At 39.9% G+C, this 25161-nt stretch overlaps 1 protein-coding gene across 1 annotated transcript in view; it reads right to left on the bottom strand.

Moving 5' to 3' along the window:
- COMMD1 (copper metabolism domain containing 1) overlaps positions 1–25161 on the bottom strand; it is a 602893-nt gene that overhangs the window by 7089 nt on the left and 570643 nt on the right. The window lies entirely within an intron of this gene.

Here is a 25161-nt window from a genome sequence, read left to right as displayed (position 1 = left end):
CTACAAATAACCGTTAATAATATATATATAAAAATATATATATATGTACATAATAGCCCTTTCCAGTCAAACACCTTTGTATATACCAGATACGTTTTAACCCTTATAAAAAAAAAAAAATATATATATATTTATCTGAATATTATCAGAAAGTGTATTTATGAGTGTAACACTTTGTAATGTGCTTACTTTGTGCATTTTTATTATTTTTAATACCCCTTACACTTTACACATAGGGGTGTTTTACCAAGCAGTGGATGGTGCTTATTCCGCGCGAGCCTCGTTGAAAACAGGGGTTAAGAAGCAGCGGTCGTATGCATGGCAGCAAATAACACAGCGTTCAAAGACAAACACTTGCTACCCATAGTAAAATTTGGTGGATGTTCCATCATGCTGTGGGGCTCTTCGGCCAGTGCCGATACTGGGAATCTTGTTAAAGTTGAGGGTCGCATGGATTCCACTCAATATCAGCAGATACTTGAGAATAATGTTGAGGAATCAGTCACAAAGTTACGCCTGGGATAGATATTTCAACAAAGACAACGACCAAAAACAATGCTCAAAATCTACTATGGCAATTATGCAGAGGAACAAGTACAATGTTCTGGAATGGCCATCCCAGTTCCCAGACCTGAATATGATTGAAAATCTGTGGGGCGATTTGAAGAGGGCTGTCCATGCTCGGCAACCATCAAACATTACTGAACTGGAGATGTTTTGCAAGGAGGAATAGTCCAAAATACCTTCATCCAAAATCCAGACACTCATTACAGACTGTAGGAAGCATCTAGAGGCTGTTATTTCTGCTAAAGTAGGCTCTACTAAATATTGATGCGATATTTCTGTTGGGGTGACTAAATTTATGCACCTGTCTAATTTCGTTTGGATGCATATTGCACATGTTCTGTTAATTTAATAAACCTCATTTCACTACTGAAATATTACTGTGTCCTTCAGGTATTTGATAGATCAAAATTAAATTGCTGATCCAAACACCCAATTATTTATAAATGAAAATCATGGAAATTGTCAGGGGTGCCTAAACTTTTGCATACGACTGTATATATATATATATATATATATATATATATATATATATATATATATATATACACAGTTGTGCTCATAAGTTTATATACCCTGGTAGAATTTATGATTTCTTGGCCATTTTTCAGAGAATATGAATGATAACGCAAAAACTTTTCATTCACTCATGGTTAGTGTTTGGCTGAAGTCATTTATTATCAATCAACTGTGTTTACTCTTTTTAAATCATAATGACAACAAAAACTACCCAAATGACCCTGATCAAAAGTTTACATACCGTGTATTGCCCCCTTTAACATCAATAACAGCTTGAAGTCTTTTGTGGTATTTGTGGATTAGGCTCTTTATCTTCTCAGATGGTAAAGCTGCCCATTCTTCCTGGCAAAAAGCCTCCAGTTCCAGTAAATTCTTGGGCTGTCTTGCATGAACTGCACGTTTGAGATTTCCCCAGAGTGGCTCAATGATATTGAGGTCAGGAGACTGAGATGGCCACTCCAGAACCTTCACTTTATTCTGCTGTAGCCAATGACAGGTCGACTTGGCCTTGTGTTTAGGATCATTGTCATGATGGAATGACAAGTACGTCCCATGCGTAGCTTCCAGGCTGATGAATGCAAATTTTCCTCCAGTATTTTTTGATAACATACTGCATTCATCTTGCCATCAATTCTGACCAAATTTCCTGTGCCGTTGTAGCTCACACATCCTCAAAACATCAACGATCCACCTCCGTGTTTCACAGTAGGAATGGTGTACCTTTTATCATAAGCCTTGTTGACTCCTCCTCAAATATAGCGTTTATGGTTGTGGCCAAAAAGCTAAATTTTGGTCTCATCACTCCAAATGACTTTGTGCCAGAAGGTTTGAGGCTTGTCTCTGTGCTCTTTGGCATATTGTAAGCGAGATACTTTGTGGCATTTACGTAGTAATGGCTTTCTTCTGGCGACTCGACCATGCAGTCCATCTTTCTTCAAGTACCTCCTTATTGTGCATCTTGAAACAGCCACACCACATGTTTTCAGAGAGTCTTGTATTTCACCTGAAGTTATTTGTGGGTTTTTCTTTGCAGCCCGAACAATTTTCCTGGCAGTTGTGGCTGAAATTTTAGTTGTTCTACTGGACCGTGGTTTGGTTTCAACAGAACCCCTAATTTTCCACTTCTTGATTAGAGTTTGAACACTGCTGATTGGCATTCTCAATTACTTGGATATCTTTTTATATCCCTTTCCTGTTTTATACAGTTCAACTACCTTTTCCCGCAGATCCTCTGACAATTCTTTTGCTTTCCCCATGACTCAGAATCCAGAAACTTCAGTGCAGCACAGGATGAAAGATGCAAGGGTCTGTCAGGAGTCCAGAAATTCATTGACCTTTTACACACATGCACTAATTACAAGCAAACAGATCACAGGTGAGGATGGTTACCTTTAATAGCCATTCAAACCAGGCCAAAATCACCAGGGTATGTAAACTTTTGATCACGGTCATTTGGGTAGTTTCTGTTGTCATTATGATTTTAAAAGAGTAAACACCGTTGATTGATGATAAATGGCTTCAGCCAAACACTAACCATGAGTGAAAGAAAAGTTTTTGTGTTATCATTCATATTCTCTGACAAATGGCCAAGAAATCATAAATTCTGCCAGGGTATGTAAACTTATGAACACAACTGTGTATATATATATATATATATATATATATATATATACACATACATACATACATACACACACATATATATATATATACACACATATTTACACTTTGGAGCCCTTCCCAGATAAATACCCTTAACATGAACATATTTAATTTTAATGTTTTATTATGTTTTACTGTATTTTTATGTAAATATTTCATATTACAATGTTCTTCACATAGAAGAAAATGTTCTTTGTATTTTTAAAACGAAATGTATGCTTACCTGATAAATTTATTTCTGTTGTGGTGTATCCAGTCCACGGATCATCCATTACTTGTGGGATATTCATTCGACCGAAGGACAAGCAAGAGAAAGGAGAAACTATAGGGTGCAGTGGTGACTGTAGTTTAAAATTTAAAAAACACCTGCCTTAAAAAGACAGGGCGGGCCGTGGGCTGGATACACCACAAGAGAAATAAATTTATCAGGTAAGCATAAATTTCGTTTTCTCTTGTAAGGTGTATCCAGGTCCACGGATCATCCAATTACTTGTGGGATACCAATACCAAAGCTTTAGGACACGGATGAAGGGAGGGACAAGGCAGGTGCTTAAACGAAGGCACCACTGCCTGTAAGACCTTTCTCCCAAAAAATAGCCTCCGAAGAAGCAAAGTATAAAATTTGTAGAATTTAGAAAAAGTATGGAGCGAAGACCAAGTCGCCGCCTTGCAAATCTGTTCAACAGAAGCCTCATTTTTAAAAGCCCATGTGGAAGCCACTGCTCTAGTGGAATGAGCTGTAATTCTTACAGGAGGCTGCTGGCCAGCAGTCTCATAAGATAAGCAGATTATACTTCTTAACCAAAAGGAAAGAGAAGTTGCTGAAGCCTTATGGCCTCTTCTCTGTCCAGAGTAAACAACAAACAATGCCGATGTTTGACGAAAATCCTTAGTAGATTGTAAATAAAACTTTAAAGCACGAACCACATCAAGATTATGTAATAGACGTTCCTTCTTTGAAGAAGGATTAGGACACAGTGACGGAACAACAATCTCCTGATTGATATTCTTATTAGATACCACCTTAGTAAGAAACCCAGGTTTGGTACGCAAAACTACCTTATCTGCATGGAAGATCAGATAAGGGGAATCACACTGTAAGGCAGATAACTCTGAAACTCTTCGAGCCGAAGAAATAGCTACCAAAAACAGAACTTTCCAAGATAAAAGCTTGAAATCTATGGAATGCAGAGGTTCTAACGGAACCCCTTGAAGAACCTTAAGAACTAAATTTAAACTTCATGGCGGAGCAACAGGTTTAAACACAGGCTTGATTCTAACTGAAGCCTGACAAAACGCCTGGCTGAACGTCTGGACACATCCGCCAGACGCTTGTGCAAAAGAATAGACAGAGCAGAAACCTGTCCCTTTAAGGAACTAGCTGACAATCCTTCTCCAATCCCTCTTGGAGAAAAGATAATATCCTAGGAATCCTGACTTTACTCCATGAGTAACCCTTGGATTCACACCAATGAAGATATTTACACCATATCTTATGATAGATTTTCCTGGTGACAGGCTTTCGAGCCTGAATTAAGGTATCAATGACTGACTCGGAGAAACCGCGTTTTGATAAAATCAAGCGTTCAATCTCCAAGCAGTCAGACGCAGAGAAATTAGATTTGGATGGTTGAAAGGACCCTGAAGTAAAAGGTCCTGTCTCAGCGGTAGAGTCCATGGTGGAAGGGATGACATGTCCACCAGATCTGCATACCAAGTCCTGCGTGGCCACGCAGGGTGCTATTAAAATCACCGAAGCTCTCTCCTGCTTGATCTTCAGACGAGGGAGCAGAGGAAACGGTGGAAGCTTGCCGTTCTGACGAGACGCCATGAGATCCAATTCCTGGTTTGCACGTTGAATCAACTGTGCAAACACTTCCGGATGGAGTTCCCACTCCCCCGGATGAAAAGTCTGCCGACTTAGAAAATCCGCCTCCCAGTTTTCTACTCCTGGGATATGGATAGCTGAAAGATGGTAAGAGTGAACCTCTGCCCATAGAATTATTTTTGAAACCTCCAACATTGCAAGGGAACACCTTGTTCCACCTTGATGGTTGATGTAGGCTACAGTCGTGATATTGTCCGACTGAAATCTGATGAACCTGACCGCAGCAAGCTGAGGCCAAGCCTGAAGAGCATTAAATATCGCTCTTAGTTCCAGAATGTTTATCGGAAGGAGTGCCTCTCCTGAGTCCACGAGCCCTGAGCCTTCAGGAGTTCCAGACTGCACCCCAGCCCAGAAGGCTGGCATCTGTCGTTACTATAGTCCAGTCTGGCCTGCGGAAGCTCATCCCCTTGGACAGATGGACCTGAGATAGCCACAGAGAAGAGAATCCCTGGTTTCTTGATCCAGATTTAGTAGAGGGGACAAATCTGTGTAATCCCCATTCCACTGACTGAGCATGCAAAGTTTGCAGCGGTCTGAGATGTAGGCGGGCAAACGGTACTATGTCCATTGCCGCTACCATTAAACCGATTACTTCCATACACTGAGCCACTGAAGGACGAGAAGTGGAATAAAGAACACGGCAAGAGTCTAGAAGTTTTGACAATCTGGCCTTTGTTAGGTAAATCTTCATTTCTACCGAATCTATCAGAGTCCCTAGGAATTAAACTTTTGTTAGAGGTGATAGAGAGCTCTTTTCTTCGTTCACCTTCCACCTCATGGGACCTCAGAAATGCCAGAACAATGTCCGAGTGGGACCAGGCAACTTTGAAAAGTCAACGCCTGTATCAGAATGTCGTCCTAAGGAAGGGGCTACTGCTATACCCCCGCGGCCTGTAGGACTGCTAGAAGGGACCCTATAACCTTTGTAAAGATTCTTGGTGCCGTGGCCAACCCGAAGGGAAGAGCCACAAACTGGTAGTGCCTGTCTAGAAAGGCAAACCTGAGAAAACGATGATGATCTTTGTGTATCGGAATGTGAAGATAAGCATCCTTTAGGTCTACGGTAGTCATATAGTGACCCTCCTGGATCATAGGAAGAATGGTTCGAATAGCCTCCAACTTGAAGGATGGAACTCTGAGAAATTTGTTTAAGATTTTGAGATCTAAGATTGGTCTGAATGTTCCCTCTTTCTTAGGAACTACAAACAGATTTGAATAGAAGCCCTGACCCTGTTCCTCCTGCGGAACTGGGTGGATCACTCCCATAATTAGAAGGTCTTGAACACAATGTAAGAATGCCTCTTTTTTTATCTGGTTTTCAGATAAAAGTGAGAGATGAAATCTCCCTTTTGGGGGAGAGGTTTTGAATTCCAGAAGATAACCCTTGGACACAATTTCCAATGCCCAGGGATCCTGGACATCTCTTGCCCAAAGCCTGGGCAAAGAGAGAGAATCTGCTTCCTACTAAGATCCGTTTCCGGATCGGGGGCTGCTCCTTCATGCTGTCTTAGAGGCAGCAGCAGGCTTTTTGGCCTGTTTCCCCTTGTTCCAAGCCTGGTTAGGTCTCCAGACCGGCTTAGACTGGGCAAAAGTTCCCTCTTGTTTTGTGTTAGAGGAAGTTGAAGCTGTGCCACTCTTGAAGTTTCGAAAGGGCCGAAAAACTAGACTGTTTGGTCTTTGATTTGTTGGGACCTTGTCTTGAAGGAAGGGCGTGACCTTTTCCTCCAGTGATGTCAGAAATGATCTCCTTCAGTTCAGGCCCCGAATAGGGTCTGTCCTTTGAAGGGAATGTTGAGAAGTTTAGACTTTGAAGTCACGTCAGCTGACCAGGATTTAAGCTATAGCGCCCTGCACGCTCTGAATAGCAAAACCTGAATTTTTTAGCCGTTAGCTTGGTTAAATGAACAACGGCATCAGAAACAAATGAATTGCTAGCCAATTCATTTGTTTCTGATGCCGTTGTTCATTTAACCAAGCTAACAAATGAATTGGCTAGCTTAAGGGCCCTACTCAGCTTGTCAAATAATATTCTCTCCAACTGGGTTTCAACCTGTAGAGCCTCCTCTAGGGACTCAAACCAGAAAGCCGCAGCAGCAGTGACTGGGGCAATGCATGCAAGAGGCTGGGGAATAAAACCTTGTTGATAAAACTTTTCTTAGGTAACCCTCTAATTTTTTATCCATTAGATATGAAAAGCACAACTGTCCTCAACAGGGATAGTGGTATACGCTTAGCTAGAGTAGAAACTGCTCCCTCCACCTTAGGGACCGTCTGCCATAAGTCCCGTGTAGCGGCGTCTATAGGAAACATCTTTTTAAAAAACTGGAGGGGGAGAGAACGGTACACCTGGTCTATCCCATTCCTTAGTAATAATTTCAGAAAACCTTTTAGGGATTGGAAAAACATCAGTGTAAGTAGGTACTGCATAGTATTAACTCCAATTACATCATTTCTCTGGGACTACCATAGGTGTCACAGTCGTCCAGAGTTGCTAAAACCTCCCTGAGCCAATACGCGGAGGTGTTCAAGCTTAAATTTAAATGTAGACATATCAGAATCAGATTGAAGTATCTTCCCTGAATCAGAAAATTCACCCACAGATTGAAGCTCCCCTGCTTCAGCTTTCAGTATAATGTGAGGGTGTATCAGACATAGCTACTAAAGCGTCAGAGAGCTCTGTATTTATTCTAGTCCCAGAGCTGTCTCGCTTGCCTTGCAATCCTGGCAGTTAGATCATACCCTCTGTAAGGGTATGATTCATCACTGCGCCATGTCTTGCAAGGTATACGCAATGGGCGTGCTAGATGTACTAGGCGTTCCCCCTGAGCGGGATTTGTAGTTCTGACACGGTGAGGAGAGTTAGACGGCATAACTTCCTCCTTGTCAATTTCTTCTGGTGATAAATTTTTTAAAGCCAGAATATGGTCTTTGTAATCTATAGTAAAATCAGTGCATTTGGTTACACATTCTAAGAGGGGGTTCCAACTCTAGTCAGCCATGTGACAAAACTGGGCCCAGAATAAAGTTTTATCACCAATATGTAATAAACGTTCATACACCCTTCAGCAAACGTTATATCTATTCAGTAATGTGAGTAAATAAAAAAAAAAAAAATATTACCCTTTACAGCAAGCATGATACCAGTCGTTATTAAATCACTGTAATCAGGTTTCCTTAAATAAATCCGGTATTGTCAGCATTTTTCTAGCATATAATTTCTCTAGAAAAATTTAAAAACTGCACATACCTCATAGCAGGAGACCCTGCACGCTATTCCCCCAGCTGAAGTTACCTCATCTCTTCAGTTATGTGTGAGAACAGCAGTGGATCTTAGTTACAACCTGCTAAGATCATCAAAGACCACAGGCAGACTCTTCTTCAACTTTCTGCCTGAGGCTAAAATAGTACAACTCCGGTACCATTTGAAAATAAACTTTTGATTGAAGATAAACTACATTAATGCACCACATCTCTCTAGCTACTTCCTATCTTGTCGAGAGCTGCAAGAGAATGACTGGGAGGTGGCAGTTAGGGGAGGAGCTATATAGACAGCTCTGCTGTGGGTGATCCTCTTACAGCTTTCTGTTGGGAAGGAGAATATCCCACAAGTAATGGATGATCCGTGGACTGGATACACCTTACAAGATATATATATATATATATATATATATAAATTTTCTGCAATTTCAAGATAGAAAAGTTTGAAGAGAACACAGTAGTGTTATCTCCGAAATAGACAGGGATTTCAGCACTCCATTTATTTAAATCAATGCACACATTCAAAAGGATTCATTTAGAGCAGGTGTTCAAAGGCCTTCACGCAGCCAAACAACTTCTGGGTCCCCTAAACCAAAACCACACAAAATATGTTGTAAATAATAATAAATTTATTTGTGCAAACAGAAATTAAAAGAAATAAAAAACCTCAAACATTTAAAAATACGTTTTTGTACATTAAATGCATAGATAAAGCTGGCCAGCTCACTCAAAATTAATATGATGCAGATAAATACCTAAACAGGCAACTGGGTTATTGGGCAACACCCCTACCAGCGGGTAGCCCTGTATGCCTACAGGAATCTGCTACCATGGATATTATTGGGGATCCATGCATAATAACCCATTTAGTACACAAGCAAAAATGGCAACACCTATCTCAGAGGGTAACAAAAACGAGCTAAACAAGCTTGTTACCTTGAGGACAATCTGAGGATCTATGCCAATTATTTGTGTGCTGAGCAAAAGCAGTGTAGCAGAAATTACATACTTTTCATTTTACACACTTTCATTGAGAAGCAACACCCTGACCAGAGGGTAGCACCAATATTGAAAAAAAGGTTCCGGCTACCTTAGTACTATATAGGGATCTATGTTTCTCTATTGATAGATGTGTAATCACAGCAATAGTAACAATCACATTTATAATGCAAGCAATATAGGCTGTTTGAGAAAACTATTAATAAAGCTTTCCTCATTCGCTATGACCTTGTTTAAGGCTTAAATGTGTGCTCTTTAGTGCATTTTCCAGACAGTACATTCCATTTTAGATTGTGAGTCCAAGAATACTTTACAAATCACTTTTGTGCGATTGCAAATCCTCCTCCTTTTAGGCTGATGAAAGTCGGGTGCGGTGCCTGCTTGTGCTGTAGTTAGAAGAGCTGTATGCTGCATCGAGTATCAATCAGGTGGCTGGTTCTCAGCTGTGCAAATGATGTCACACGCCAACGGCCGTTTCACCCCCCACGTGACCAGGTGTCATTGGGGCTTCCTCAGGGCGTATACTTAGCAACTCCCATATGCGCTCTATTTAAACTTAGCCCTTACTTAGGATTGGTGAAACTATCTTCAGTGAAATTGAAACAGTGTTTTTTATTGCTCAAAGGTAACAGTAGGGTCATTAGTTCTATCAAAAACCATACTAACATAGGCCATATGGTAGCATATTATAACAATTTCAGTAGTTGCAAATATAAAAAAACAAAAAACAATAAAAACATTGTTTGCACATACTTTTATAATATGAATTACTTCCAGCAAGGCTAATCCAGCGCAAGATAAACAATAAGAAGCAGGAAAATTATTGTACAATCACTATTTTTAAGTATTTAAATATTTGAGCTAAGGAGAGTAACCTCCCTTTTCTTTTACCATAGCTGAATATAATACCATAATATTCTTATGCAGATTTTTGCAAATTTTTAACCTTTCCAGGAAAGGAGCAAAAAAGTCACTTACTGTGTTGGCACCAAACAAACTAAAGTCCACTGTTGTAGGATATATGTATATATGTGGATATCATGATATCATCACTGTTCAATGTAAGTATGTGAACAAGAAAGTTCCTACTCACATCATGCATAGCTTGCGGTCATCTACAATCAAACAATGAGGGTTTTTCAAGCACAGTAACAGGGGAGAATTTTAGGCACTATTCATGCTTGAATTGTAGAAGTATGTACGTTGTCTATCTTTTGACATGTAAATCATGTGGGGTGCAATACACTGGTCTTACTACTAGGGAGGCACGTGACAGGATCAGGGAACACGTTACAAACATAAAAGCAGGCAAAATCACAACCCCTTTGGTTCATTTTAAAAATCTTCACAATAAAAGTGTAGCCTCATTGGAATGGACTATCATTGAGCAGGTAAAGAACAAGAAAAGAGGAGGTGATAGAGACAGCCTTCTAGCTAAGAGGGAGGTTTTCTGGATACATTGATTAAAAACAAGAATTCCCACAGGGTTAAACTCTGAATATGACATTATTAACCTTTGGGAATAGTCAATGTGTCCAGGGAATCCCCCCCCCTCTCTCTATTACTTAGTAGCTTTAGTAGTAATGGTACTTTTATGGCTTTGTGGTATTAACTTTACAATCCCCAAGAATCTGGTAATTAGTTGTTCACATTCATGTATGTGTAAATTTATCTATGTACTAGCATATAAATATTCATAACAAATGAACATGTAGAAAGGAGTTCAAACAAACAAATGGGGCCTATGTTTATGAAAAAATTGAAAGTGAAATATGATAAAGATATGTAACATAGAGATATTTACCATTTTCTACATATATGTTGCTCATTTTTTTCATTCTTTTAACATGAATAAGGCCATGCTAAATAGAGCAACAATTATAGTACCCTTTGAATGTTCACCGATTAATGTGTATACATAAGATAATTGTATAGTACAGAATTGTTATTTGTAAATTATTATAACTTGTGTTCTCACAGCAAAAGGCCTTTGTGTATAAACAAAGAAGAATTGCTAAGTCAAACAAAGTTGGTTTCACGAGCAAGCACAGGTGTATATTAAGGTATTGGTGATTAGTGAACTGTAGCTTAGACTACGGCCACAAGGGCTGAAACGCGTCAGCAATAGTCAAGGAGTGTAATTCTATGGCACATATTGTCACACAGTATATGCTTTGTTAAGGATCCATTTGCCTGAATAAAGCCACTATTTTTAAGTGCAAACTGTCTCAGGTGCCGCTTATTACACATTGTCACAGATAGGAAAGGAGCAAAATCTAGTTTTTCATTCAGGCCATTTGGTAACAATGTTTTTAGTCGAAAATCCATGCTACTTCTTTCTAAGTAGTAAATTATCATATATCACCGCCCCTGTCATGTAAAGAGCATCTTTCAATACCTTTAACTTTAAATCATCAGCTAAGAGCAGTTCCGCTACTATTTATAGTGCCTTCTTTTGCATTAGCAATGTCATTGTGATGTTCTGTCACCCTGTCCTTCAGAATTCTCTTAGTTTTCCCTGTATAGTAAAGGGGACATGGGCAGTACAGTAAATATATTACATTATCAGATTTACAATTAATAAATTGTCTGATTTCATACGTTTTCTCGTCTGTGCAAAACTGTCTAGTTTTTACAATGAATTTGCAAAAGACACAGTTGCCACATTGGAAGCAACCTTGTAGCTTTTGTCATTTTTCAAGCCAATTTTGTGCTTTTGGATTGCGAGAGAAATTGCTCTTATAAGAGCGATTTCTCACGCAATCCAAAAGCACAAAATTGGCTTGAAAAAGGCACCTAACCAAGCAAGGCATACATGTAGCTCTAGTATAGCCAGAACGATCAAATAACAATTGATACTATACTAGAGCGTATATTTAGAGCAGGGACCCCAGCCAATCAGACAAACAAATTAAACATCCAGACTCTAGGGTATGTCACGTAATCACAACATTTGATTACTGGAATATGTGCAGTTGCTATGGGGACCCCACGCAGATATTAACAAATCGCCATAACTTTAAACACATCTATGGATGGACCACATCTGCCAAAATACCTGCTCAAAATGGGAGATCACACAAACCTGTAAAAAGGGAGGTGCTAGCATCTGGCAATCAATCGTATACTGTGCCGAAACGATTAAAGGCAATTAAATTCGGATCAAAACTATACCTTTAGTCCCAACATCAATCATGCAAAGGAAAGAAGTGAAAACATCCATCCTGGCACATGTTCACACAGATGCATCTCCACTACGGCACAGATACATATAGCTCCCATTCAACACCACTTTCATACCAAGAGGGAGTGATGAAATCATTCATAGACACATATGTACTTAAAGATAGCAAATACCACCGGCCACCAATAGAGAATGATGTAGACCTAGAGGACTACATACACCAGCAAACAGATAGTAAAGATTAGTGACAATTGAGTGATACATGGACTCTCTTGGTCAAACCCAATGGGTTCAGTGATATTGGCACACCACTGGCAGTACCTGCCAAACTGAACAACTGTCTATAAGAAGCAGTGCCAGTCAAACATAGTGTTCAGTCCATGGGGTTGCAAGGTGCTCAGCCGAAAAATCCACTTAGCTTCAATCTGTAGAAGAAGTGTAGCTCTATCACCCCCCCACCTAAGTGGGGGGACGTGATCTATTAATGTAAATCTCAAGTCGTGGAGTCCATGTCCTTTTTCCACAAAGTGCCTGGCCACAGGCTGGTCGCTGGATCCCTTTTTGAGAGATGGCCTGATGGATGACCTGTGGTTGGCGAGACGAGTTCTGGCGTCATCCGTGGTTTTACCCACATAGAACCGACCACAGCTGCAATTCAATAGATAAACCACATGTGTGGTAGTGCAAGTCAGTACATGCCTGATCTTGTATCGCTGATTGCGATGAGGATGGCCAAAGGTGGCCCCTGGAATCATAGAGTTACAGGTGGTGCACCCCAAACACCTGTAACACCCCGGTTTCTTTTTATGTGACAACCAATTCCCGGGTGTGTAGCAATGGATTGGGTCAGTCAGCATAAGAAGATCTTTCAGATTCTTGTCACGTTTAAATCCCACTCTGGGATGTTGCCAACTATTAAATGGGAGTGAGGGGTCACCTTGCACAATGTACCAATGTTCTCTCAATGACTTTCCCAATGATCTCGTTGAGGGACTATAAGTGGTCGTGAAAGTCATTCTTTGCTCATCTTTGCTCCTGGATGTAGTTAGTGCCGTGGTCTCGTTTTCAGCTGTCAATCTGCTCTGCTGAATCAGATGGGGATTGTATCCTCTTTGTATGAAACGTTGCTGCATTTCACTTAGTTGTTGATCTCTTCTGGCCACGTCACTATTGTTCCTAACAGCCCGACATAGTTGAGCTTTCGGGATTGCCTTAAGTAGTGCTGTTGGATGGTTACTAGTGGCATGTAGAATTGAATTTCTGTCAGTAGATTTTCTGAATAGAGAGGTTCCTAGTTGACCATTCTCAATTTTAAAGATGTTTAGGTCTAGGAACTCAATGCTGGAAGGGTCATGTTTCAGCTTGAATTTTACTGGGTTCACAAGGGAGTTGAGATACGCAAACCATGATTCCAATTCAATTGTTGTACCACTCCAAATGATCAGCAAATCGTCTATGTACCGTCTGTAAAACAGTACTTCAGGTTTCTGGTATATCCCCATCATGGATAATTCATAATTCTCCATATAGATGTTGGCTAGTGAGGGGGCCACGTTCGATCCCATGGCCGTACCCGATATCTGTTGATAGTATTTGCCCTCAAACCTGAAATAGTTTAGCCGTAAGCTCAGATCCAGCAGTTTTATAAGGAAGCCCCTAGGTGGACCAACATAGGGATATTTGTCCAAGGCTTCTGACACATGCTGTTTCCCTGCTTTATGCGGGATGATCGTGTATAAACTGTTGACGTCTGAAGTAGCCAAGATGTATGGCTCTTCAATCGTGATGGTTTTTATTTCTTCGATAAGCTGTGTGGAATCCCTTAGGTAGGACCTCATATTCTTCACAAGTGGTTGTATAAAGTGGCCACAAATATTGCAAGCCTGGAGGTGATGGAGTTGCGAGCAGAGACGATGGGCCTACCAGGAGGCCTTTCCAAATCTTTATGAATTTTGGGAAGTGTGTACAAAATTGGACAGACTGGATGTTCAATCTTCAGAAACCTGACTGTTTCTTCATGGATGTTCAATCTTCAGGTTTCTGAATTAGAGCAGGGACCACACACGTATATATATATATATCTATATAATTATAAAAATATCTGCCGGAATGGGGAGATCCCCGACTAATCATATAAACCAAGGCAGAGACTTACATCATGAAAGGCATGTATCCGATCATAGCAAACTTTCATCCTGGCACCAGTAGACAACACTGTGACAAGGAACCCAGACTGAGGTCACATGGGAGGCAATAGACCAATCACACGTATTGTGTATTGTTGTCATGGTGATAGTTCGCACCTAACGAAGCAAGGAATACATGTAGCTCTAGTATAGCCAGAACGATCAAATAACAATTGATACTATACTAGAGCGTATATTTAGAGCAGGGACCCCAGCCAATCAGACAAACAAATTAAACATCCAGACTCTAGGGTATGTCACGTAATCACAACATTTGATTACTGGAATATGTGCAGTTGCTATGGGGACCCCACGCAGATATTAACAAATCGCCATAACTTTAAACACATCTATGGATGGACCACATCCGCCAAAATACCTGCTCAAAATGGGAGATCACACAAACCTGTAAAAAGGGTGGTGCTAGCATCTGGCAATCAATCGTATACTGTGCCGAAACGATTAAAGGCAATTAAATTCGGATCAAAACTATACCTTTAGTCCCAACATCAATCATGCAAAGGAAAGAAGTGAAAACATCCATCCTGGCACATGTTCACACAGATGCATCTCCACTACGGCACAGATACATATAGCTCCCATTCAACACCACTTTCATACCAAGAGGGAGTGATGAAATCATTCATAGACACATATGTACTTAAAGATAGCAAATACCACCGGCCACCAATAGAGAATGATATAGACCTAGAGGACTACATACACCAGCAAACAGATAGTAAAGATTAGTGACAATTGAGTGATACATGGACTCTCCTGGTCAAACCCAATGGGTTCAGTGATATTGGCACACCACTGGCAGTACCTGCCAAACTGAACAACTGTCTATAAGAAGCAGTGCCAGTCAAACATAGTGTTCAGTCCATGGGGTTGCAAGGTGTTCAGCCAAAAAATCCACTTAGCTTCAATCTGTAGAAGAAGTGTATCTCTATCACCCCCCCACCTAAGTGGGGGGACGTGATCTATTAATGTAAATCTCAAGTCGTGGAGTCCATGTCCTTTTTCCACAAAGTGCCTGGCCACAGGCTGGTTGCTGGATCCCTTTTTGAGAGATGTCCTGATGGATGACCTGTGGTTGGCGAGACGAGTTCTGGCGTCATCCGTGGTTTTACCCACATAGAACCGACCACAGCTGCAATTCAATAGATAAACCACATGTGTGGTAGTGCAAGTCAGTACATGCCTGATCTTGTATCGCTGATTGTGATGAGGATGGCCAAAGGTGGCCCCTGGAATCATAGAGTTACAGGTGGTGCACCCCAAACACCTGTAACACCCCGGTTTCTTTTTATGTGACAACCAATTCCCGGGTGTGTAGCAATGGATTGGGTCAGTCAGCATAAGAAGATCTTTCAGATTCTTGTCACGTTTAAATCCCACTCTGGGATGTTGCCAACTATTAAATGGGAGTGAGGGGTCACCTTGCACAATGTACCAATGTTCTCTCAATGACTTTCCCAATGATCTCGTTGAGGGACTATAAGTGGTCGTGAAAGTCATTCTTTGCTCATCTTTGCTCCTGGATGTAGTTAGTGCCGTGGTCTCGTTTTCAGCTGTCAATCTGCTCTGCTGAATCAGATGGGGATTGTATCCTCTTTGTATGAAACGTTGCTGCATTTCACTTAGTTGTTGATCTCTTCTGGCCACGTCACTATTGTTCCTAACAGCCCGACATAGTTGAGCTTTCGGGATTGCCTTAAGTAGTGCTGTTGGATGGTTACTAGTGGCATGTAGAATTGAATTTCTGTCAGTAGATTTTCTGAAGAGAGGTTCCTAGTTGATCATTCTCCATTTTAAAGATGTTTAGGTCTAGGAACTCAATGCTGGAAGGGTCATGTTTCAGCTTGAATTTTACTGGGTTCACAAGGGAGTTGAGATACGCAAACCATGATTCATATTCAATTGTTGTACCACTCCAAATGATCAGCAAATCGTCTATGTACCGTCTGTAAAACAGTACTTCGGGTTTCTGGTATATCCCCATCACGGATAATTCATAATTCTCCATATAGATGTTGGCTAGTGAGGGGGCCACGTTCGATCCCATGGCCGTATCCGATATCTGTTGATAGTACTTGCCCTCAAACCTGAAATAGTTTAGCCGTAAGCTCAGATCCAGCAGTTTTATAAGGAAGTCCCTAGGTGGACCAACATAGGGATATTTGTCCAAGGCTTCTGACACATGCTGTTTCCCTGCTTTATGCAGGATGATCGTGTATAAACTGTTGACGTCTGCAGTAGCCAAGATGTATGGCTCTTCAATCGTGATGGTTTTTATTTCTTCGAGAAGCTGTGTGGAATCCCTTAGGTAGGACCTCATATTCTTCACAAGTGGTTGTATAAAGTGGCCACAAATATTGCAAGCCTGGAGGTGATGGAGTTGCGAGCAGAGACGATGGGCCTACCAGGAGGCCTTTCCAAATCTTTATGAATTTTGGGAAGTGTGTACAAAACTGGACAGACTGGATGTTCAATCTTCAGAAACCTGACTGTTTCTTCATGGATGTTCAATCTTCAGGTTTCTGAAGATTGAACATCCAGTCGGTCCAATTTTGTACACACTTCCCAAAATTCATAAAGATTTGGAAAGGCCTCCTGGTAGGCCCATCGTCTCTGCTCGCAACTCCATCACCTCCAGGCTTGCAATATTTGTGGACCACTTTTTACAACCACTTGTGAAGAATATGAGGTCCTACCTAAGGGATTCCACACAGCTTATCGAAGAAATAAAAACCATCACGATTGAAGAGCCGTACATCTTGGCTACTGCAGACGTCAACAGTTTATACACGATCATCCCGCATGAAGCAGGGAAACAGCATGCGTCAGAAGCCTTGGACAAATATCCCTATGTTGGTCCACCTAGGGACTTCCTTATAAAACTGCTGGATCTGAGCTTACGGCTAAACTATTTCAGGTTTGAGGGCAAGTACCATCAACAGATATCGGGTACGGCCATGGGATCGAACGTGGCCCCCTCACTAGCCAACATCTATATGGAGAATTATGAACTATCCGTGATGGGGATATACCAGAAACCTGAAGTACTGTTTTTACTGTTGACGGTACATAGACGATTTGCTGATCATTTGGAGTGGTACAGCAATTGAATTGGAATCATGGTTTGCGTATCTCAACTCCCTTGTGAACCCAGTAAAATTCAAGCTGAAACATGACCCTTCCAGCATTGAGTTCCTAGACCTAAACATCTTTAAAATGGAGAATGGTCAACTAGGAACCTCTCTATTCAGAAAATCTACTGACAGAAATTCAATTCTACATGCCACTAGTAACCATCCAACAGCACTACTTAAGGCAATCCCGAAAGCTCAACTATGTCGGGCTGTTAGGAACAATAGTGACGTGGCCAGAAGAGATCAACAACTAAGTGAAATGCAGCAACGTTTCATACAAAGAGGATACAATCCCCATCTGATTCAGCAGAGCAGATTGACAGCTGAAAATGAGACCACGGCACTAACTACATCCAGGAGCAAAGAATGACTTTCACGACCACTTATAGTCCCTCAACGAGATCATTGGGAAAGTCATTTTGAGAACATTGGTACATTGTGCAAGGTGACCCCTCACTCCCATTTAATAGTTGGCAACATCCCAGAGTGGGATTTAAACGTGACAAGAATCTGAAAGATCTTATGCTGACTGACCCAATCCATTGCTAGATAAGCTAGACACGGATGGGTATAGCGCTAGACCAAAAACCTACTTAGCCTCACTAACGGTAATTGTCTCCTCCCTAGACAATTTAGAAATTTAGAATAAAAAATAATAGATATAGGAGGCGCTATAGAGCTGTAGGATATATAGATATAAAATTAACTGTATCGTTACCAGCCTTAAAAATCTAAAAAAATCTAAAAAAACTAAAAAACCAAAGGCCCTTAATACAATTTATTGTCAATGTAAAATATAATTTAATCAAGTTGCAATATTCGGTTAAAACACAAACTGTGATATTAAATAAAATACAAACTAAATCAGAATGGCAGAAAACCAAAGGCCCTAAATACATATATATAAATACAATTTATTATCAAAGTAAAATCAAATAATTAAGTTGCAATATTCAGTTAAAACACAAACTGTGATATTTAATAAATCGACAGATAAAATCAACAAATAAAATCCATATAACGTTCAAACATACACAAATCAAAACCGGTTAAACCATTCACACTACTCACAACCTCTCAGATTCTCGATATTAAAAACACAAATAATAGCTGGTGGAGAACACCTAAAAAAGCTTGTGTTCTAGTCTTAATGTTAATGTTTCATGGGGATCCCCCAAAAATTTGATCCAGAATGACAATGTGGGTTTAGATTAACTCTTTTAACTCTAAGGTATTTGGGTAAGTGCCCCCGAATAAAGCCGTTATGTCTCCAGTCTCTCCTTATTTAAAATAAAGCCCACGATGGTTTAGAGCTCCTTCCTTGCTGCTCTCTCAGTTACAGACAGTCAAGTACATATAACAGAGCCGGGAGGCTCTCCTACCTCCTTTCAAGTGTCTGCCAACGGTCTCCTTACCTGGCCTGACACTACGGCTACTCCTTCAGATGTTAGTCAGCGAAAATCCCATGAGTGACGTCACCCAGTTCCGGATCCTAGGTGACCACTTGCGCAAGTGTTTGTTTCCACGGTTGTATCCACAGGATGCCCTCTGCACTTCAGTACGCCAGGGTACACAGAGTTCGGTTCAGCTCTAATTTCTCAATTAATCACAAACAGTAGCAGGAAAGTCCTCTATGCGTTTCAACCCCTTTTCTGGGTCTTTTTCAAGATGCTACTTCCTGCTACCGCTTCTACACCTTTCCTGCAGGTAAGTACTGAAAAAAAACCTCACATGTCATTCTTTCTTCATAGGTTTCCACACCAATCTTCTTACAGGCTAGATCTCTGATATTAAATAGATAATCGTTTCCATATTGTCGAAATTAAAAGTATTAATGTTCAAAAGACAATTCTTATTAAGAGTAGAACACAAGCTTTTTTAGGTGTTCTCCACCAGCTATTATTTGTGTTTTTAATATCGAGAATCTGAGAGGTTGTGAGTAGTGTGAATGGTTTAACCGGTTTTGATTTGTGTATGTTTGAATGTTATATGGATTTTATTTGTTGATTTTATCTGTCGATTTATTAAATATCACAGTTTGTGTTTTAACTGAATATTGCAACTTAATTATTTGATTTTACTTTGATAATAAATTGTATTTATATATATGTATTTAGGGCCTTTGGTTTTCTGCCATTCTGATTTAGTTTGTATTTTATTTAATATCACAGTTTGTGTTCCAATCCATTGCTACACACCCGGGACTTGGTTGTCACATAAAAAGAAACCGGGGTGTTACAGGTGTTTGGGGCGCACCACCTGTAACTCTATGATTCCAGGGGCCACCTTTGGCCATCCTCATCGCAATCAGCGATACAAGATCAGGCATGTACTGACTTGCACTACCACACATGTGGTTTATCTATTGAATTGCAGCTGTGGTCGGTTCTATGTGGGTAAAACCACGAACTCGTCTCGCCAACCACAGGTCATCCATCAGGACATCTCTCAAAAAGGGATCCAGCGACCAGCCTGTGGCCAGGTACTTTGTGGAAAAAGGACATGGACTCCATGACTTGAGATTTACATTAATAGATCACGTCCCCCCACTTAGGTGGGGGGGTGATAGAGATACACTTCTTCTACAGATTGAAGCTAAGTGGATTTTTTGGCTGAACACCTTGCAACCCCATGGACTGAACACTATGTTTGACTGGCACTGCTTCTTATAGACAGTTGTTCAGTTTGGCAGGTACTGCCAGTGGTGTGCCAATATCACTGAACCCATTGGGTTTGACCAGGAGAGTCCATGTATCACTCAATTGTCACTAATCTTTACTATCTGTTTGCTAGTGTATGTAGTCCTCTAGGTCTACATCATTCTCTATTGGTGGCCGGTGGTATTTGCTATCTTTAAGTACATATGTGTCTATGAATGATTTCATCACTCCCTCTTGGTATGAAAGTGGTGTTGAATGGGAGCTATATGTATCTGTGCCGTAGTGGAGATGCATCTGTGTGAACATGTGCCAGGATGGATGTTTTCACTTCTTTCCTTTGCATGATTGATGTTGGGACTAAAGGTATAGTTTTGATCCGAATTTAATTGCCTTTAATCGTTTCGGCACAGTATACAATTGATTGCCAGATGCTAGCACCTCCCTTTTTACAGGTTTGTGTGATCTCCCATTTTGAGCAGGTATTTTGGCGGATGTGGTCCATCCATAGATGTGTTTAACGTTATGGCGATTTGTTAATATCTGCGTGGGGTCCCCATAGCAACTGCACATATTCCAGTAATCAAATGTTGCGATTACGTGACATACCCTAGAGTCTGGATGTTTAATTTGTTTGTCTGATTGGCTGGGGTCCCTGCTCTAAATATACGCTCTAGTATAGTATCAAATGTTATTTGATCGTTCGGGCTATACTAGAGCTACATGTATGCCTTGCTTGGTTAGGTGCGAACTATCACCATGACAACAATACACAATACGTGTGATTGGTCTATTGCCTCCCATGTGACCTCAGTCTGGGTTCCTTGTCACAGCATTGTCTACTGGTGCCAGGATGAAAGTTTGCTATGATTGGATACATGCCTTTCATGATGTAAGTCTCTGCCTTGGGTTATATGATTACTTGGGGATCTCCCCATTCCGGCAGATACTTTTATAATTTTATAGATATATATACGTGTGTGGTCCCTGCTCTAATTATAGCCTCTCAGTTCGATATGTATACATGTGTGAGGTCCCTGCTCTAATTGTAGCCACTTGGTTGTTCTAGCCACTTGGTTGTTCAGGCTTTATTTGTTATTATATGTATGGTCTGGTGCGATCCATCACCATGACAACAGTACACAACTCTGGTGATTGGTACATCGCCTCCCATGTGACCGGCCGGTGTTGTTCCGGGTTCCTTACCACGGCGTTGTTTACTGATGCCAGGATGAGGGTTTGCAGTGATCGGCTACATGTCTCCACTATGTAAGTCTATACTCTTCTACTTAAATCTATATTTAAATTTATATTGCTGTGTCTGCTTTATTTGGAGATGAAAGTATTTTATCTAGTGACTAAGGGTGTCCTATAACTCCGTTTTTGGGCTGTGTGAGCTCCACATTGGTGTACATTTCTAGCACAGTTCTTTTACATATCACCTGGGCAGTCACTTTTTGTTTAGGGGCCGGGATGGCTCATTTAAAACTTGTATTACTGAAATAGCACAATGATGTTTATTCTGTGACTCATAGGTCACCATAGCAACTTGTTTGGTGGTTTTTTGCTCTAATTGGGGGGAGGGGTTTGTTTGTTAAAGTGTATAAATTCACTGTTGGTTTGATTCACGTGTTGTCTGAAGAAGGGGATACACTATCCTCGAAACGTCACATTTTTGTTAAGTAAATATTATACAGTTTGTTCCTGCATATCAATTTCTACTAGCACCCTGGCAGTTGTGTAAAAGTGAGAGTGCACATCCTTGCTACAAGTATATATATATATATATATATATATATATATACACACATACACACACACGAAACAAAGTGGAGGGTATCAGCACTCTCACTTCAACGACCAGGGTGCAAGATCCAAAAATATTAGAATATAATTCAAAAAAGAGACACAGCATTTACTGGATTTGCAAAGAAAACAATATATATATATATATATATATATATATATATAAAGGTATAGATATATTACAAAAACATATATAGAAATATATATTTAAAAATAAAAATAATATTTTCTTCTATGTGAAGAACATTGGAATGTGAAATATTCATAATTAATTTTGGCTTTAGTGGTATCGGATTAGCATGTGAGCGATAAGTATATTTTTTTTTAAAAAGGGTGCTCCATTGAAGTTTATGGGGAGAAGTTAACACGGTCGCAATATCCACTGAAGTTTAGTCTGCCCCTTTTATTGCTTTTCTTCAATACATTTTATATGAACCTAAGAATTTCTATGTTTTTATTTGTGTATGTCTTTGTTTGAGATAACCTTGTTAGTATAATTTGAGTTCTACCTGTAAAACGCAGTATTATAGCAACTGACAGTACCAGCACTCAGACCTTGTGTGACCGTCACATAAATATGTGCAGGTAAATAAATAATTCAACCTAAATATTTTGTGCTACAATTGCTACAACCTTAGGGTTACATTTGACAGAAATATCAGACGTGATATGTTCAAAAGGTAGTATTTTGCAACAGAAATAAATATAGTAACGTAATAAAAATGGTTACAAAAAATGAGAAATCGTACCAATCAAATATTCCAATGTTAGGGGCTCTCCTGCAATGTTCACAATAATAAACAGAGTACCTCTAGATAATCAAAGGGATTGCAGGTAAATCCGTACATGCAGAGGAAACCGGACTTTCAATCTTCTTTTTGTTAATCCTTCATTCGAATGCTGCCCTCCTTAAACTGAGCTTTCCTCTCAGCAACATACGGACATGTAAAACAAGAAGGTAAAAACAGAGCACAAACGCGAATCAAGTGAAGTTTTATTGACAACGTACCAATGCGAAATATAAAAACATACTCATACATACATACTAGAATGTGTATAATATCAAGCCTGTAACTTTCAAATCACCAGCGTGTGTGCCAAGAGTGTCTGCCAAGTGAGGAGAGTTTCTCCCGGACCACTGCCAGGCTTTTTCAAGAGGATGATAATATGAACAAGCCTTGATTTCTGGTTAGAAAATGTTTCAATGATACTAACTGCCACTTCAGAGCAGTTTTCAACCTTGTAATCAACGGACCCACTCCCCGATGATGTGTATCTTAAGATAGGAGGTCTAATGTTAGTAGTATTCATATTATCATCCTCTTGAAAAAGCCCGGTCGTGGACCGGGAGAAACGCGTAGAGGCAATCCGATCACCTGACTTTGCCAGTTCCAGCGTGTGGCGTCCTGAGGTCACGAGTTTGCAGTTACTCTTGTGATCTACAGGCGCAAGTTAGCAGCGTTCAGTGACGAGGATTCCTAACTTGGCAGACACTCTTGGTGCACACGCTGGTGCTTTGAAAGTTACAGGTTTGATTTTATGCACATTCTAGAAAGTGTGTTTTTATATTGCGCATTGGTACGTTGTCAATAAAACTTCACTTGATTCGAGTTTGCGCTCTGTATTTACCTTCTTGTTTTACAGGTAAATAAATAAACTATATCTGCATGAAATGCTTCTTTTAAAAGGTAAGTGTATTACAAATATGTGTTTGTTATATCAATGCAATTCTGATCATTTCTAATGTTTCCTTTCCTTTTAAATACACAGAAATATTGAGAAAAGTAAATTACTTACTGTTTTTCTGGGTGTTTTAAATGATTAAAAATGCTGTGGCTTCACAGAAAACATATACAGTATGTGCTATTGGTTTATGTTCACAAAGTATATTATGGCCTTTATATTTGACTACAGTTTAGTTTATTCTAAATTAATCCTAAACTCCCCTGTAGTGCATTCTTCAGGATCCAGAGCCCGAAGCCTTCAACATTATACACAGTGATACTTTGGATAGTGCAAGAGCACATTTCGCAGACATCCCTAATAGGCCACAGCATAGGAAATAAACACCCTAAAAACCATTTACCTTGTATGCAATGCAGACGTTTTATATTTTATAGGTAACAAAAAAAGATTTTGGCACTTGTCTAATATATTTCTCTTAACAGATATTACAACACAAACAAGTGTACTAAGGCGTAACAGGACAAAGTGACAACTATACAGTGTATATGGCTCTAGATTGCAATATTACTATCACTAGAGCTAAATCATGTTGTGAACAATGTCCTTCCTTTACTGCTCTGAGATAGATGTAATGAATGATCTACAGCGATTTGCATCTAGTGCTAATTATACATGCACTTCTCATGTAGCTAGAACAGCAGTAAGTACTGTTTATTACTGGTGATCCTGGCATATAATCAGCTGGTAGCCATTATCGATATCTGGAAATACCCGTCATGCTGAAAGTCTGAATGGGAAATAAAGTGAAAAGCTCCTCACATAAAATATTATGGCCACTCTAAACGTTTCTATTTAAAGAGACCATTTCTGAAATAAATTGCAGAGATATTAAAGCGACATGAGTCTTAAAATTTTCAATTGACTTCTATTATTAAATTTACTAACTTATCATAGTATACTATGAGGAAAAACATAATTTATGTAAGAACTTACCTGATAAATTCATTTCTTTCATATTGGCAAGAGTCCATGAGCTAGTGACGTATGGGATATACATTCCTACCAGGAGGGGCAAAGTTTCCCAAACCTCAAAATGCCTATAAATACACCCCTCACCACACCCACAATTCAGTTTAACGAATAGCCAAGAAGTGGGGTGATAAGAAAGGAGCGAAAGCATCAACAAGGAATTGGAATACTTGTGCTTTATACAAAAAAATCATAACTACCACAAAAAGGGTGGGCATCATGCACTCTATGAAAGAAATGAATTTATCAGGTAAGTTCTTACATAAATTATGTTTTATTTCATGTAATTGGCAAGAGTCCATGAGCTAGTGACGTATGGGATAGCAGATACTCAAGATGTGGAACTTCCACACAAGAGTCACTAGAGAGGGAGGGATAAAATAAAGACAGACAATTCCGCTGAAAAAATAATCCACAACCAAAATCAAAAAGTTTAAAAAAAATTGAAATTATAAGCAGAAGAATCAAACTGAAACAGCTGCCAGAAGTACTTTTCTACCAAAAACTGCTTCAGAAGAAGAAAAAACATCAAAATGGTAGAATTTAGTAAAAGTATGCAAAGAAGACC

The sequence above is a fragment of the Bombina bombina genome, chromosome 4, assembly GCF_027579735.1.
Source record: "Bombina bombina isolate aBomBom1 chromosome 4, aBomBom1.pri, whole genome shotgun sequence".
Taxonomy (NCBI): domain Eukaryota; kingdom Metazoa; phylum Chordata; class Amphibia; order Anura; family Bombinatoridae; genus Bombina; species Bombina bombina.
Note: the sequence above shows the minus strand (reverse complement) of the source record. Positions and strands in the feature narration are given on the sequence as shown.